We start from the raw sequence: 19,100 nt of genomic DNA on the forward strand, positions 1-19,100 counted from the left end.
CTCTCCAATTCACTGAAGGCCTGGTGGAAAGTGGGAGAACTTTTGTCTCTAAACTGTAAAGTTTTGCAACATTTACCGCTACTGGGCAACCCGAAATTTCCTGCCGGCCTGACCTCTACACTATTTAAAACCTGGCATAACCAGGGCCTGAACAGGTTGCCACACTTTATCGATATAGAGAGAAAATGTGTTAAATCCTTTGAGGAATTAAAAATAGAATATAAAATTAACAACAAGGATTTTTATGCATATCTGCAAAGCAGACATTTCCTTACAGAGCTCATGAAAGATACAGGCTGGTCTTGGTCCCTGGGCAAACTGGAAAATTGGTTAATACTATTTAAAAATGGACATAGATCTATTTCCCCATGTTACCAACTGATTAATGCCAGTAAAGGCGAATTGGAGCTAGAGAAAATTACTTTACTATGGAGCCAGTTGATACCTCACTCCTGTATCGACACTGAACTTGTCCAATTATCAATTCAGAAAGTGGCTCAAGCCACTTTGTCAGCGACTTGGCGGGAGATGCATGTTAGACTCATACATAATTCATATTTTACCCCCAAAAAGGGTAGCAAAATTTGTAATCTTGGCTTTAAAAAGTGTCCAAAATGTCTGTTTCCGGCGGCTGGTTTAATGCATATGATCTGGGAATGTCCTAAAATTAGGCATCTTTGGTGGAAGCTAGAGTTCTGGCTCAGTAAAACCCTCAAAATCTCTTTCGAGGGACTAACACAGCTACAAATCATATTTGGTCTGATACATCATACAAACGAAAAAGTGATTCTTCTTTCCATATTGGCAACTAGATACCTCATTCTTAAGAAATGGAAGTTGAGAGCAACACCATCTATTCCAGAGATTAAAAACTGTCTAAAAAAGCAATGTTTATTGGAACAAAGAGATACCAATTTAGACAACGAATCAGACATTAGACAATTTTTTGGCAAATGGTCAGTATTTATCAGGTCATTGCCGGACATAGAGATAACTGACCTAATTTTTCCGTTTAGAAATTCTGAATTGATACTCTTGGGTGTCTGGTAACAAATGAGTTGGTGAGAACTGATTCATTATGTTGCCCTGGGTGTATTTTATGAGACCCCATCAATCATGGCTCTGAGGTGTGCGGAGGGAGTGAATGGGAGGGGGTCTTTTTGTTATCTCCTTCCCTCCCGTTTTTCTTCTTTTTTTTTTTCTTTTTTTTTCTTCTCTCGTTTTGGTTCTTTTTTCTTCTTTCTTTTCTCTTTTTCCCTTTTTTTCTTCTCTTCCTTCTCCCAGTTGGGACTGGGGGCTCCTTTATAGAGAAAAAAATTCAGCTGAATGTAATCTCACATTGATTGATCGACTATGAATTGCTTTTACTAAATTTACTGTTTTATGATTTTTTTTTTTATATATAGAAACAAATAAATTGGAAAGGTAAATTTAGTACTGTAAAAAAGACACTTAGGTCCATACATGATGAATATTGAACTTGGCATAGCTAGGGCTCAATCCATGTTAATATTAATAGTGTAGTATCAATTGTTAATTTAGTTAAGATTAATTTAGGTTATATCATTAAGATAGTCAAGTCCTGACTTAATTTTCTGTTGATGTTGATATGGGCCTTGCATGGCGCAAACAAAAATGTTGGAATTTATTTCGCTGAATAATAAAAAATTAAACAATATAAAAAAAATTTTGACACCGGTGTCTATTAGAATTTTACTGTTTTTTTTACAATTGATGTGTTATATTAAACAAGATACAAACTCAAAGCAATATCTTTTACATTGATTTGATAAAATAATTTTTTTTTTTTACATAAAGCATACAGTGGTGTATATCAAAATAGTAAGATTGCAAACATTGTCATTTATACAAACTAAAAAAGAAATACATAAAGGGTAGAGGGGTGTATACATAAAAATACGCTAATCAAAGATGATTACAAAATATAGTCCATTTCGATGTAAAGTTTTGAATTAATATTCACGATCTAAATGATAATATTCATGGGAACCAACTAGTCAAAATAAAGCAACACCCACTAAGAAGTAGAAACAAACTCATATTAAGAAATAAAAAAGGTTGTCAAATAGGAATTAGCCAAACCCTGGCGCCACCTTAGCGTGTATATTGAATTGCATAAACCTGTGGGATTAGTTTATTTAAAGGTGAGCAAAATTCCATATTGATCAGGACAAGTATTAAAATATTTTATAGTGATCATATTGAGAACGACCCATGAAGCTAGAGAATATATTAGGTCTCTTCAGGAGTGTACCATGGAATAGTCTTGGTGCATACGTGCTAAATTACTTAAAAAATAATCTGTCTCCCCTAACAAGATGATATTAAAATACAGAATAGATTTCACTCAATGGGTATTTATTTTAATCATATGCTTAAAAATTAAGGGGTACAAAGAATGGATGTATGTTCTATTTTATATACGAAGCCGTACTACCCTGAGAATAGCCATTTGTAGTTTGTGTTTCCCCCTTTTTTTTCATAATATTTATTAGAAAGAAGTATGGTTAACATTTTATCATGGAACGTAGGTGGGATAACCTCCCTGGCCAAGAGGAATATTATTTTAAAGTTACTAAACCCCCCCCCCCAGATATTTCTCTTTTACAAGAGACACATTTACAAGATAATGAGATTAAGAAACTCAAATGTAAATGGGTTGGTGAAATTACTTCTGCACCTGGGCCAAAACGTAAGATAGGGGTAGCGCTCCTATTTTCAAAAAATGTTAGATACAAAATTTTAGCACAGGAATGGGATCGGGGGGGGGGGGCAATATATCATAATAGAATTAGAACATGGAGATACTTCTCTGGTTATTTGTAATGTGTATGGTCCTAACGAACTTGATCCAGGGTTCTGGGATAAATTATATATTAAACTCTTCCCCCATATAAACAAAAATGTGATAATAGCTGGAGATTTTAATATGACAGCAGCACCAAGAATATATAGAATTACAATTGGCAAAACCCCCATAGGTAAAAGAACGGAAGAAAGATTATTTTGTGCTTTCTGTAATAAATTGAATCTGCTAGACATTTGACAAATTAAAAACCCTGACATAAAAGCCTTTACATGCATGTCTAAAACACATAAAGTAATGTCACGTATAGATCTTTTTTAATAAATGAAAAAATGTTGTCTCTTGACTTAAAACCTAACATAGAAGATATAATGGTTTCCGACCATGCGATAATTGGCTTATCGATAGATAGATATCGATAGATAATTGGCTTATCGACATTTGAAGACAGGAGCCAATCATTTTTTATTTTCCTAAACATCTTGTACAGGATATTGACTTTAGCATGTTCCTAGAGCAAAAATGGAACCAATATAGATTAGAAAACAATAACTATAAACATAAGGCCGAAATTTTTTGGGAAGCTGCTAAAGTGGTCCTCCGTGGTGAAATAAAGGCCTATTTAGTTAAATGGAAAAAAAATGTTGGCATGTGACATACAATTTGCCAACCAGTTAAAAACAAATACTGACTTTACATTAATGAACCTAATGATAGCACGTGGAGCGGTTATATAAAAGCTAAAGCAGAAAGGGACGGCTTTTTAAAAATAAAATCAGTAAAAGAGGACAGAAGATTAAAAGCGTTCTTTTCCAGCTACCATGGGAGGTCAGACAAATTTCTCTCTAAATTATTTAAAAGGGGACAGGACAGGAAAAAGAATATAAGTAGTATTAAAAAAGGTAATATAAGATCCACCTCATCAAAGGAGATAAGACAGGTTATGTATGAATACTTCCAAGAAGTATATACAATGGGACATTGCAATGAAAGGGCTAAAGAAACATTTTGGAACAAAGTGTCTCTCCCACAAATGAGGATTGAATAGAACTAAATCAACCAATAAAAATAGAAGAAATCTTGAAAGCTATAGATAAAGCCCAATTAAATAAAACGTCAGGACCGGACCAAATCCCCGTTGAATTTTATAGAGTTCTTAGAGAGGACTCTCTAAGAATTTCACAGAATCCAGTTTATTTTTCACCTCCACTGTTACTCTTATACATAAAAAAGACAAAAGATACGGAAAACCCGAGCGCATATAGACCAATATCATTAATTAATAATGATTATAAACTCCTTATGTCTATAATAGCAGATAAGTTGAAAAATATATTAATAATTTGATACACGAAGATCAAACTGGATTCATGCCAGGGAGAAATCCAACCAAAAATATATGGAAAGTTTTGTTGGTTCTGAGCCACTATTGGAACCAAATTAAGCAGAACAATAAATCCTGTGAGTTAGATTTAGCCCTCTTAACATTAGACGCTGAAAAAGCGTTTGACGCCATAGTGTGGGGCCATTTATTTGCCTCACTATCCCACTTTGGCCTAACAGGTAATTTCCTTAACTGTGTAAAACTGATTTATAAAGAACCATATTCTTGTCTCTGGGTAAATGGGCAGCTTTCCCCAAAATTTTTTTGACTAAAAGGAACTAGACAGGGCTGTCCCCTGTCCCCACTTCTCTTTATATCGATTGAACCCCTAGCGGTCAGACTTAGACAAACATTAGAGGGTATTAAGATAGAAGATAGCAAGGTAATCTTATCATTATACGCAGATGATTTAATTCTCTTTTTATCTAAAACATCCAAACTATCCTAATACTAATAGATATAATTAATGATTTTGGTTAATTTTCAGGCTACAAGGTTAACCAAGGAAAATCGGAATTATTATGGATCCAGCGCCCCATAAAAATATACCTAGTCACCCGTTCCAAGAGGTTGAGCAAATTAAAGATTTATGATTATATTTAAGCTTAAATCCGGGGCCTTGGTATATATTAAACTACGGCAAATTCTTTCAGGATAGTAAAACTTCATTAGAAAAATGGAGACTATTACCTATATCATTGACCGCGAGGATTATGATATTAAAAATATTCTTATTTCCCCGTATATTGTACATCTTGCAAAATTTGCCAATTTTTATTAAAAATACAGACCTAAAAAAGTACGACAAAGAATGTAATCTTTTTATATGGGGGAAGAGGAGGGCGCGTCTTTCTAAAAATATTTTGTATCTAGACAAGGAATATGGAGGGTTTGGGCTTCCAAATCTTAAACTATATAATCAAGTTTCAATTCTTAAAATAGCAATTGATTGTATAACAGGAAAAAACAACTGTTCCTTATTGAAAATTGAGTCCAGCCTAATAAAACCTTTTACGTTAAAGGCTATTTTACACATCCCTGTAGTGAAGTTACCACCTTCTATACTGAATATTAAAGTTATTAGCAATGCTGTTAAAGCCTGGCAAAAGTGCTGTACAGACCTTTAGGTAAACTTCAGTTTATCTAAATTCCTTCCCATACTAGGACATCCTGATTTTACACCTGGCCTGAGTTTCCGTATTTTCCATCTCTGGAAAAGGAAAGGGCTAGAATATTTAGTTCAACTAACCGGGGTGCTTAAATCATTTACCCAAATCCAGGAGGAATTTGAACTCCCCAAACAGCACTTCTATGCGTTTTTGCAGATTAGACAATTTTATAACCATCTAAAACTAAATCAACTTAGTATCTGGGACCTCGGGACAATAGATAGTGGCATACAAATTTATCAAGCTGGTTATCATTCTATATCAATTTGGTATAAAATAATTATAAAAGGCCATGGTAAAAAGCATGTAAAAATCCTTACTAATAAGTGGCAAAAATTATTCCCAGGATTAGTAGCGCAAAATATTATGCAAAGTGTAGATATGGTGGTTTTTAAAGTGAATGTAAAGTCAAGATAACTGCTTAACATCATTTTAAAGATTGCACAAAATAAGGCTAAGTTTCATTAATCAATTCCTATATAAATGCTGACTTTTTAATTCTAATACCTTATAAAGATTTAATTTTTACCGCCGTTTCACCGCCCGCAGTATTCTAAATTTTCGTCATCGATGATGAATGCTACAGTTTCCAATCCATGATGCCCCCCTGGGGGATTCAACCCCCTTTACAAATACGCCCATGGTTTACAGAGCGCATGCACTATACAATTTGCGCATGCGGGAATAATTGGATGAATGAATATGCGCATGCGCCACTCTCTGCTCATGGTTAATATGAGCTATGGAAGCAGCTGTCTCTTCTCTTACTTTCGTGGTGGCTGAAACAGAGCATGTTCTGTTTCAGCCACCACAAAAAATAAAATAATAGACAGCTGCTTCCATAGCTCATATGAACCGTGAGCGGAGAGTGGCGCATGCGCATATTCATTCATTTGCGGGAGTGCGCTTCAGAGCTACATATAGAGCGGGTGGGACCCCTCTATACGTCACACATCGAACAGCAGGAATTATCAATTGGGAGGAGTTGGCCACAATATGGTATAGATTATAAAAGATCTATAAAACAATAATTGATCGTTTATAAAAAAAAAAATATCTTAGCGACTATGTTTATGGAGACACAATTTAAGCATAGCAAAGTTCCAGAGTGGTTGACCATACATTCACTTTAAGTACATGTCCTGGAAAGAAACACATAGCTATCTTATGAATATGGCATATTATACCCCTAGACTACTCGCCAAATAGAATAAGAGGACTCAGGGGAGCTGTTTTCATTGTTTCACCCCGCAAGCAGATATTCTCTATTGTTTTTGGTATTGCCCGAAGATCGGGCAGTTCTGGAAAAAGTTTGCGTTTTGGCTTAACAAATTTTTGAGACAGCCTGTATTTTTTTCTCCTGTGAGTATCTTTTTTTTTAATTTTCTCTAAACAATATGTAAAGGAAGAATTCTTTTTAATTACTACGGCAATACAGATTGCGAGAACTTTAATTTTACAATATTGGAAAGCCAAAAATTATCAGAGTATAATTTGGCCAAAAAATTATTTTTCAAAAATAATTAGTAATAAAAATACATTATTTTTACTAAGCCTGATGAAACAGCCACCGGTTGGCTGAGAAACGCGTTGATAACATTTTTAACCTTTTAAATAAAGTAAGTTTTACTACTTACCACTTGCTGCCTGTTTGTTATCTCCCATTTACATCTTAAATCTGTTATTACCAAGGGAGGTTCTCCATCAAATGTGAGTGCATTTCATATATTTTATTATTTATTTGCATTAGCAATACTAGGCCATATAGGCACCCTCTTGTGTTTTGTACAGATTACAACACATCCTTCGGAGGTCAGTCTTCTCGGTGACTGCTATTGACCCCAGATTGCTCCATCTACACCACTAGGGGTGTCTTATCTCATGTGAGTGAAATCATCACATTTCTCATTTAAAAATACTTCCAACAATATTGGGCCATGTGGCGCTTCTGTCCCCTTCTATTTACTGCAGATTACTGATCCCGGGTTGCAGCATTGATCCTCTTCAGATAGCTGCCTTGATTGTGCCAACTTACTCACCTATACTGATACCATCTATAAGTCACCTAAGGACTTTTTTCTATGTTTTTTTAGATTATCAACTGTAGAATATATGTAATATTGTACTCACTGATCTACTATTGATACACTATTGTTAATCCTCTTTGAGGACTTTTATGTAATTTCTGACTACATTTATTTTTTATATCTTATTCACCACTGTATATTTTGATATATTAGTGTCATTAATACCTACTTAATTAGTGACTCACTGTCACAACTGCTCCTTAACTACTATTGTACACATTAAGGGTGCCCCCTATTATTTTTCATAATTATAGAACAGCTGAATGTTGAGCCAAACAATGAGAGACAGTTCAGAGTTTTTTTTCCCAAATGGTCAGATATCATTAGATCTCAATCGTTGAATATGCAACTAGAGATTCTGAAACCTTTCGTCAAAGCTGGATATCTACTACCTGGGGATCTCTTGAATCCTAGTTACTGTTTCATTACTTAAATGGCCTGGGAGGAAACTCTCTACTGACGTGTGAAGTACATATAATTTAAATAAAATTATTAACCTATACCTTTTTAATTACATTTTTATTTTTTATATATTTATTTATTTTTTTGGCACTTTCTCTTGTTTTGTTTTTTTAATAAAATAGGGAAGGGGAAGGGGGATTTTTTTTTAATGAAAATAAGTTGATAGTTACTACACAATATACGAGCTAAATGAAATGTCTTTTTCTGCTTCTCTATGGTTATTTTCCTGCTAAAATGACTAAGCTTTTTACTTTAAGGATTGTATCTTTTCTTTTTGTTTCTTTTACTTGCTCTCTGATCTTGCCATTTATTGATGTATTATTTTTGTTCAACTAATAAAAAAGATATATGAAAAAAAAAAAAAAGAAAAGAAAAAGTGAACAATTTTTTTAATTTGATTTCATTTGGCGGTGAAATGGTGGCATGAAATATACTAAAATAGGCCTAGATCAATACTTTGGGTTGTCTACTAAAAAAAGAAATATACATGTGAAGGGTTATTCAGGGATTCCTGACAGATATCATTGTTACAATGAAACTATCACCAATTTAAAACGTGCTACTTGTACTTATTGCCTTATAACTTGCAACAACAAAAAAAGCAAAGAACATGTAAACATTGGGTATTTCTAAACTCAGGACAAAATTTAGAAACTATTAGCATGGGTGTTTTTGATGGTTGTAGATGTGTAACAGATTTTGGGGGTCAAAGTTAGAAAAAGTGTGTTTTTTTTCCATTTTCTATCATATTTTATACTTTTTTTATAGTAAATTATAAGATATGATGAAAATAATAGTATCTTTAGAAAGTCCATTTAATGGCGAGAAAAACAGTATATAATATGTGTCGGTACAGTAAATGAGTAAGAGGAAAATTACAGCTAAAAACAAACACAGCAGAAATTTAAAAATAGCCCTGGTCCTTAAAGGGACACTGAACCCAATTTTTTTATTTTGTGATTCAGATAGAGCAAGCAATTTTAAGCAACTTTCTAATTTACTCCTATTATCAATTTTTCTTCATTCTCTTGCTATCTTTATTTGAAAAAGAAGGCATCTAACCTTTTTTTGGTTTAGTACTATGGACAGCACTTTTTGATTGGTGGATGAATTTATCCACCAATCAGCAAGGACAACCCAGGTTGTTCACCAAAAAGGGGCCGGCATCTAAACATACATTCTTGCATTTCAAATAAAGATGCCAAGAGAATGAAGAAAATTTGATAATAGGAGTAAATTAGAAAGTTGCTTAAAATGTCATGCTCTGTCTGAATCACAAAAGAAAACATTTTGGTTCAGTGTCCCTTTAAGGGTACGAAATTTAAAAAATGGTCTGTTCACTAAGGGGTTAATATACATGCACATTCCCTCACACCTTTTATTACTCCTGTAACTCCTAATAAAGTATAACCCTCTAAGTTAACTGACTTATACTGATAATATCATAGTCCTCTTCTGCAACTAAGAGCTTCAGCTCTCCCATTTTACTAGTCATGCTTCTTGCATTTGCTTTCATACATTTAATTTTCATGTGCTTTCTGCTGCACTTTCCACCAAATTTGCTAATGTGACATTTCCTAAGTAAAGCCTTCTGTCATCCCTTCTTTGAGATATCTAGGTGTGTCATATACACAGACTGATCTGTCTGTTATATTATGTTATGACCCCCCCCCCCTTTGCCTAGTTTAAAAGATTCTCTAAGCGTGCTACCAACCTCTCTTTCAACACCCCTGCACCCATGTCCTTTAGGTTCAATTCATCCTTACTGTACAAATTGTACCCAAGTGAAAAGTCAGCCCAGTGCTGTAAAAAGTCAAACCCCTCATTTTTATACCATGTTGTTAACCAAGAATTAACTGACTGTAGCTCTTTCTGCCTTCTGACTGGGTTAGCACATGGCACCTGTAATATCTCCGAAAATATTACCTTGGAGGTCCTTGCTTTAAGGTTGCTACCTAACTCCCTGAAGTTATTTTTTAGGACACTCCATCTACCGCTGATTTCTTCATTAGTACCAATATGTACCATGACTGCAGGCTTATGAGCCTTAAAGTGTTAATTTACCAAGTCAGGTTTCACCAGCTTCCATCACTACTTCTAAGTTACAAAGTAAAGTTTATGCAGAGACTGCCTATATCCTAGGTTGCTTAAATGTCTTTAAAAAAAACAGTTTTTCCTTTCATGATCCAGATGAAGCAGGTGATCTTAAAACAATTTCCTTTTGCTTCATTTTCTTGGTATGCTTTAAATAAGAAGCAACAATAGATTACTGGGAGCTGGTTGAACACATCTGGTAAACCAATGAAAAGAGGCATTTATGTGCAGCCACCAATCAGCATCCAGTTCCCAGTAATGTGTTGCTGCTCCTGAGTCTACCTAGGTATGCTTTTCAACTAAGTATACCAAGAGAATAAACGATCCAATCAGCCAATAGGATTGTTTCTACCTTAATTCCGATTGGCTGATAGAATTCTATCAGCCAATCGGTATCTAAGGGATGCCATCTTGGATGACGTCACTTAAAGAGATATTCATTCATCAAGAAGACGTCGTTTGAAGAGGATGCTCCGCGTCGGATGTCTTGAAGATTGACCCACTCCGCTCCAGGAGGATGAAGAAGGAAGATGCCGTCTGGATGAAGACTTCTGCCCGTCTGGAGGACCACTTCTGCCCATCTGGAGAACCACTTCTGCCGGCTTCGTTGAGGACATCTTGCCACTTGGATGAAGAATTCTCTTGGTAAATGAATCTTCGGGGGTTATTGTTAGGATTTTGTAAGGGTGTATTGGGTGGGTTTATTTTTTAGATTAGGCTTTGGGCTACAATAGAGCTAAATGCCATTTTAAGGGCAATGTCCATCCAAATGCCCTTTTCAGGGCAATGGGGAGCTTGTTTTTTTTAGTTAGTATTTTATTTGGGGGGGTTGGTTGTGTGGGTGGTGGGTTTTACTGTTGGGGGATGTTTGTATTTTTTTTACAGGAAAAAGAGCTGATTTCTTTGGGGCAATGCCCGCAAAAGGCCCTTTTAAGGGCTATTGTTAGTTTAGTTTAGGCTAGGGTTTTTTTTATTTTGGGGGGGCTTTTTTTATTTTGATAGGGCTATCAGATTAGGTGTAATTAGTTTATAGATCTGTAATTTCTTTATTATTTTCTGTAATTTAGTGTTTTTTTTTTTTTGTGATTTAGCTAATTTAATTTAATTTATTTCATTGTATTTAACTTAGGGAATTGATTTAATTGTAGTGTAGTGTTAGGTGTTATTGTAACATAGGTTAGGTTTTATTTTACAGGTAAATTTGTATTTATTTTAGCTAGGTAGTTATTAAATAGTTAATAACTATTTAGTAACTATTCTACCTAGTTAAAATAAATACAAACTTGCCTGTAAAATAAAAATAAACCCTAAGATAGATACAATGTAACTATTAGTTATATTGTAGCTATCTTAGGGTTTATTTTATAGGTAAGTATTTAGTTTTAAATAGGAATAATGTAGTTAATGATAGGAATATTTATTTAGATTTATTTAAATTATATTTAAGTTAGGGGGTGTTAGGGTTAGGTTTAGGGGTTAATAAATTTAATATAGTGGCGGCGACGTTGGGGGCGGCAGATTAGGGGTTAATAAGTGTAGGTAGGTTGCGGCGACATTGGGGGCAGAAGATTAGGGGTTAATAAAAATAATGTAGGTGTCGGCGATGTTGGGGGCAGCAGATTTGGGGTTAATAAGTATAATGTATGTGTCGGCGGTGTCCGGAGCGGCAGATTAGGGGTTAATAAGTATAATGTAGGTGTCGGCGATGTCGGGGTGGCAGATTAGGGTTTAGACTCAGGGTTCATGTTAGGGTGTTAGGTGTAAACATAACTTTAGTTTCCCCATAGGAATCAATGGGGCTGCGTTACTGAGTTTTACGCTGCTTTTTTGCAGGTGTTAGACTTTTTCTCAGCTGGCTCTCCCCATTGATGTCTATGGGGAAATAGTGCACGAGCACGTACGACCAGCTCACCGCTGACTTAAGCAGCGCTGGTTTTGTAGTGAGATATGGAGCTAAATTTTGCTCTACGCTCACTTCTTATCTTTTAACGCCGGGTTTCTGAAAATCTGTAATACCAGTGCTGTAGGAAAGGGAGCGGTGAGAAAAAACTGCTTGTTAGCACCGCACAGCTCATAACGAAAAACTTGTAATCTGGCCGTATTTTAGTTAGTACAAAGTGCATTGTGTTGCAGCTGTTTTTACTGTCCCTTTTTTAGTTTAGATGGTAGTGTCTTAATAAAGGGAGTTTGTTCAGTGGAGGGGACAGTTACTAGTTGTGTTTCTAAGGATGTCCGTACAAAGGCTTATTTTGTTTAACATATTTATCAGCAAAATCAGCAAAGGGCTACAGGGAAAGATATGTCTCTTTGCAGACAATACAAACAGTAATAGAGTTGCTGTTCCAGAGGGGCTGGATCAAATGAATTGTGATATTTAAAAAATTGAGGATTGAACAAGTAACTAGAACCTAAAGCTCAACATCACAAAGTACAACATTATGCATTTAGGAAAGAAAAATCTAAAGGTTAATAAAAAATAAAAATTTGAGATGCTGATACATTTAAGTATAATAAGGAGCTTAATAAATTAGAGGCTGTAAGCATTTTTCATAAAAACAGCAATACCAGAACAAATGGGTAATGATTTTAAGTTGAAGAGTGGCATGTTCAAGAGTAACTTACAGGAGCATTTCTTCACAGAAAAGGTATTTAATTCCATTAGAGGTGGTAAAGAAGACTTCAAGAAAGCCTGGGATAAACATAAGTCTATACTAAAAATAAATTGAACCTACATTATACTTTATAGGAAATATGAGCAGACTTGTTGGGCTCATGGTTTTAATATACCATCAAGATAATTGATTATGTTTCTAGATTACCCAGTACAGGGTTTGAAGTATTTACTGAATTTCATTATATTATCCATGTTTCAATGCTTCAATATGATTAAGGGCCAGATGTTAAAAGAATTATCAGACCCATGGGAAATGGCCTTTTTTGTCTCGCCAGTCTCCCCATCCGTGCTTCCAGGCAATATTTATTAAAAAGTGGGCTGACTGTCTCTGTCCCGATGAGTGGCAATGTGCTTCCATAGAAAACAATAGACATTGCTGTATGAACAAATCTCTGCCCACATTGCCAGTGAATTCAGATTGCGGCAGTGTATTCAAAGCGTGTTAACATAGAGTGAGCGTTCATTAAAAATAAAAATGGTTTCTGTGTTTAAATAATATATATGAATAAAATATATAAATATGTATAAATAAAAAGAGAGAAGCGCTCAACCTGGGAACGAACAATAGCATAATAGCTTGTTCTATGGCTAGTTACCATCCAAGAAGCAGCCTCTTTTTGCTCAACATGTGCCTTTAACAGAGAAGAACTTTCCTGAAGCATATCAGTCTGATCCTGACTTCACAGTACAGTCCAGCCCCGAAATACCAGGCAATCCCTCTCTGAACGAGATAAACAGCAAAACCCCAGACGTACATTTCAGCCTATTGTGGGCCTCGTCAGTGAGGTGCAGCCATATCCCTCTAGGCACAATCAGCAACGGGCCACTTCTCGATTCCAGCATAACACTACCACCCAAGAAGCAGCCTCTTTTTTGCTCAACATGTGCCTTTCACAGAGAAAAACTTTCCTGAAGCATATCAGTCTGATCCTAACTTCACAGTTCAGTCCAGCCCCGAAATATCAGGCAATCCCTGTCTGAATGAGAGAAACAGCAAAACCCCAGAAGTACGTTTCGGCCTATTATGTGCGCTGGGTCAGTGAGGTGCAGCCATATCCCTCTATACACACTGAGCAACGGGTCCACATCTGGATTCCCGCATCACACTTAGGGAACTTCCCTTAGTGTCATAATTTGTATAAATAAAAAGATAGAAGCGCTCAACCTGGGAACGGACAACAGCATAATAGCTTGTTTTATGGCTAGTTACCACACAAGAAGCAGCCTCTTTTTGCTTAACATGTGCCTTTCACAGAGAAGAACTTTCCTGAAGCATATCTGTCTGATCCTGACTTCACAGTACAGTCCAGCCCCGAAATACCAGGCAATCCCTGTCTGAACGAGAGAAACAGCAAAACCCCAGACGTACGTTTCTAAGTGTGATGCGGAAATCCAGATGTGGACCCGTTGCTCAGTGTTGGCACATGTTGAGCAAAAAGAGGCTGCATCTTGAGTGATAACTAGTCATAGAAGAAGCTATTATGCTATTGTTCGTTCCCATGTTGAGCGCTTCTCTCTTTTTTCTTATGCAAATTATGACTTTTAGGGAAGTCTCCCTAAGTGTGATGCGGGAATCCAGACGTGGACCCGTTGCTCAGTGTGCCTAGAGGGATATGGCTGCACCTCACTGACGGGGCCCAAACTGGGCCGAAACGTACGTCTAGGGTTTTGCTGTTTCCCTTGTTCAGAGAGGGATTGCCTGGTATTTTGGGGCTGGACTGTATTGTTAAGTCAGGATCAGACTCATATGCTACAGGAAAGTTCTTCTCTGTGAAAGGCACATGTTGAGCAAAAAGAGGCTGCTTCTTGGGTGGTTACTAGCCATATAACAAGTTATTATGCTATTGTTCGTTCCCAGGTTGAGCGCTTCTCTCTTAATTTATATATATATATATATATATATATATATATATATATATATATAAATATATATATGTATGTTTCACTTTACATTCAGTAGGTTTGTAACAATTAAAAACTTGGTCACTGAAAGGCTGTCGAGACGCGTATGGGTGAAAAGGTTCATCTAATATGGAGGAGAGTCCTTTTAAAATTAGAAACTCCTGGCAATGTTTCCCCATTAAAAATACAGGTTACATCAATGAAATGCCTAAATATTTATTACGGATCCAATCACCATCAAGAGCAAACAAAAAAACTATAGAAGCTAGAGGATGTGTGTATATTGTACATATGTATGCAGCTTATTTTTTTTATTTAAATAAATCTCTTTTTAACTTTTCTCTCATTCTTTTCTTTTTTTAAAAAAAGATTTCGTGCACGAGATACTATAATTCCATAGAAGACAGTATCCACAGATTTTTTTGTTTTACAAAAGTGCGCTTTTCAGCTTTGCACTTTGTCAAATGTGTTTTGTGGAATTGACAGCTTTTTAAAAAATCCATTTTTATAGCTGCTCGAAGTTCACACTGTACTGAACGTGTTTTACTTTTAGTGTTTTGACTGCTCTGTAACAAACATGTTCTATATTAATAATACGTTTAGTACAGTGTAGCCAAAGCCCAAAATTGTTCTTTTGTGGTTCAGACAGAGCATATAATTTTAAAACTGTTTTTAATTTACTTCTATTATGAAATTTGCTTCATTTTCATGGTATTCTTTTTGAAGAGCTATATAGGTAGATATTAGGTAGCCTGCACACGCCTGGAGATCTATATGGCAGAAAAAAGTGCTGCCATCTAGATGTATCTGTTGGCGCTCTACAAATACCTGATAATAATAATAATAATGTGTAACATTATAGCAAAACTGCTGCTATATAGTGCTGCAGACAGGTGCACACTCTTGAACATACCTCCCTGATTGTCAACAAAGGATACCAAGAAAATGACGAAAAATTTATAAAAGAATACAATTAAAAAGTTGTTTACAATGACGTGCTATCTATCTATCTAAATCAGCAGCCGAAAAAAAAATTGTTCCATGTACTTTTTTAGGACAATGTAAGTTTTTACTAATGTGACAAAGTCCTACTACATTAATCTGTAGCATTAGAATTATAGAAAGCTTTAAAGCTTTCCATTGGATGATTAATAGACAAACTGTTTTTTATTACTATTTAGTATTCTATTGTTTTCAGCAACATGAATATTTTATTGAGTTAGTATTAGATATGTGCATACATTTTTAGCCAAATGCTAAACTTGATGAATTTTTACAATTTCTTGCATGATTAGAAATATGATACATGAGCAGTCCCTTGAACAAGTCAGCAAACAAACAAATACATGTGACAAAAAAATGTTTTGATTCATACATGCGGCTAAAAGTATAACTCTTATGGTTGAAGAGGCTTTTTCTGAAGGTAGCAAAGGTTTCAAATGTAAACTATTCAATATCAATCCACCAATGTACTTGTTCATTGATTGATTCTCGTAGCTGGGAACCTAGACCTCTCGCTAGATTATACCTGAGGCCCATTATCGCCAACCAATTTTTATGAAATAGTATTTGATAAAGTGAGGACTTATTTGGAATAGTCATGACCTTATCATTTTCGACAGATTTTTGTAGATAATAGTACAAAGATGGACATCAGATTTCGTAATTAATAAAAAATGCAGGTTGAAGACTATGAGCTCTCTTCTAAATCAAGCACAGATATGCATGAAATGCATGTGACGTATGGGCTATTTAAAATCACATATAACTTTGTTATATCGTCATGCACCCAATAATTCTGCAAATTGGTTGCTGCAGGAAACAATACAGACTTGTAGATTTTTAAAGTGCATTAGCTACACAAAATAGTGTCTCATCTGCTTCCTGGCGATCTAGTTGTCAATTAAACGAATACTGGACACCTTGTAGGCAACTGGACACTAGAGATAGGTGGGTCACAAAGCTCTACCTCAGTTCTCACCATTGCACTGCAATAGATATTTTTCACAACTAAGCAGTGATTTTACCCCCTTGGCTTCCAGTGACACCCAAATCAATGATGAAGCAGCGGTCATAAGATCCGATCCTAATCTGATCAGGGGGGCGGCATTATACAAGCATTTCACTAGAAATGCTTGTGCAATGATAAATGACGATCACCATTTAATAAATTTACTCCATAGTAGTTTTTCTACACCACCATCTAGCTACATGTAACACACATTCAGCAGAGTTTTAACACCCTTTGACTGCCAGTAACAAGACAAGGATTTTTTTTCTTCAACTAGTAACACACAGAGCAGTCAGTGGCTGCTATAGAAATTAAAATTAGGGAGGGGGCTAACAAAGGTTGTGAAATATGTAGAGCAACTTGGCAGTGCATGTGATGCCCTTGGCAAGACAACAGGGGTGCTACATGTACATTTTAAGGTGCATAGCACCCCCCAGCACTCCTATAGAACCGCCACACTGAGCAGCACATGTGCATTGTTGCTTCTTTATTAGTGATGCATAAAGGTATATAAGCCAATGAAAATTTAGCTGCCACTCAGGGACTTTGAAAATACTTGACAATTAAGTGTTCAGTATTTTTGTTAAGATTTTACCATACAGACTGAAGTATTGCTTGAATAGTGGACATTATTAAAGGGACACTAAACACTAAATAAATGCTAGATAGAATGATGCATTCTGGAAAAGATTAGTCTGAGAATAATAATGTAGATGTATTTGTTAACGTTTCATTACCTGTTTAAATATATATATATTTTTTTAAATACATTTTTATTTGGTTCAATAGTTACAGGTAACACTTGGGGACACGCAGGACCCCTACACATAAAGACACGCATCAAATGTTCGGACACAAAGATCCGATTACAAGTCTTATCAAGACAGTAATATACAAGACATTCCTTCCACTCAAAGGAAAGGGAACATTGAATAGACAATTCTAGCGTATGAAAACAAATTTGTAGTCGATACAGTACAAAATATTCTCGGGGGAAGGGGAGAAGGGGGAGAGAGATGCGGGAGAGGGGGGGAATGGGGAACCCATCAGTCATCTCTAAGGTAAGAATTCAGAGGGACAGAGGTAGTCGATCATCTAACTAAGTGTGATGTGGGGCGTCTTGCGTTGTGACCAACGCCTGCCACAAAGTATCATGTTTATCCTTCCAGTCAGCCCAGGCCATTTCAAACAAGTCAGCTTTATTGAGAATGTGGTATATGTCTTTTTCCATAGTGTACAAGTAAGCCATAGTGTTTAAGATCTCGGTCTACTTTGGGGGGAGCTCTTTTTTCCAGGACCTAGCGATATAAGTTTTAATAGAGTACAGAAGGTATATACATATCACACTCTGCTGTTTAGGGAGGGTATGTAAATCTAAATGGAGAAGAGCTGTGGCCGGGTTTCTAGGTATCGTAATCCCAAGAGCAAATAAAGTGCGGAAGCACAGGTTCCATAAGGGTTTGATTTTTTGGCAATCCCACCATGTGTGAAGCATATCACCTGGGAGGCCACATTTCCTCCAACATAAGAGGGAGGTCCCTGGAAACATTTTAGATAGCCACGTAGGGACCAAATGCCAGTGGGATATGATTTTGTAGTAGGTTTCAAACATTGTTATACAGTGTAATGTTTTTTTAATCAACAATGAGAAATCTTTGCCAGGTATTTACAGGGATGCGAATGTGTAAGAGGGTGTTCCACCTAAGTAAGTGTGGTGCCTGTTCAGGCGGTATAGTTCCTTCGAGCAAATTATAGTGTATTGATAGTGGCTTAAATAATATATGGCCCCTGTGCCAGATGGACTCCCATTTTGTTAGAGGGCGGGCAGAATTGAGGAGAAATCCCCAACTTCAGAGGAAACTTTTAATTCTGATAAGTTTGAATTGGAGGAAGGGTGGAATATTTGTGCTCGGTTCAAGCTGATCAAGTGTAATATATCCATCTTGGTGGGTCCTGGACCAAAAATCCAAAACTTGTTTGACCCATAATCGAGCCCAAGTATTAGCATGAGTTTCCACAAGGCCTGTAAGGAGACCCGCCACTGATGTGACCGGTGAGGTACAATCAACCGGCGGTGACGAATCTTGTCCAAGACAGAGAGGCATTCTATGATTATGGGGTTAGTTATACCTAGAGTTCTGCGACTATGAGCTGGGGTCAAAATCAAGTCTCTATGGAAAATATTAGATGGTAACAAAGCTTGTTCGATTTCTCTCCATCTGTCCCATGACTGAAATACTCCCCACTGGGATATATGCGTGAGCATTGCTCACTTGTAATACTTAACAATGGAAGGGGAGGCCAGCCCTCCAAGTTGGATGGGGAATTGAAGGGTTTTGCGAGCGATTAGAAGTAAGCTTTGGGAGGAAGAACATTTTAAGGGAGGCTATTCGGCCCATCCAAGATATGGACTTATGGTCCCATTTATTTTTTAAGGTACGCAGATCTGCCAGCAATGGAAGGTAGTTGTCTTTGACCATCTGCACTATA

The sequence above is a fragment of the Bombina bombina genome, chromosome 5 (genome assembly GCF_027579735.1).
Source record: "Bombina bombina isolate aBomBom1 chromosome 5, aBomBom1.pri, whole genome shotgun sequence".
Taxonomy (NCBI): Eukaryota; Metazoa; Chordata; class Amphibia; order Anura; family Bombinatoridae; genus Bombina; species Bombina bombina.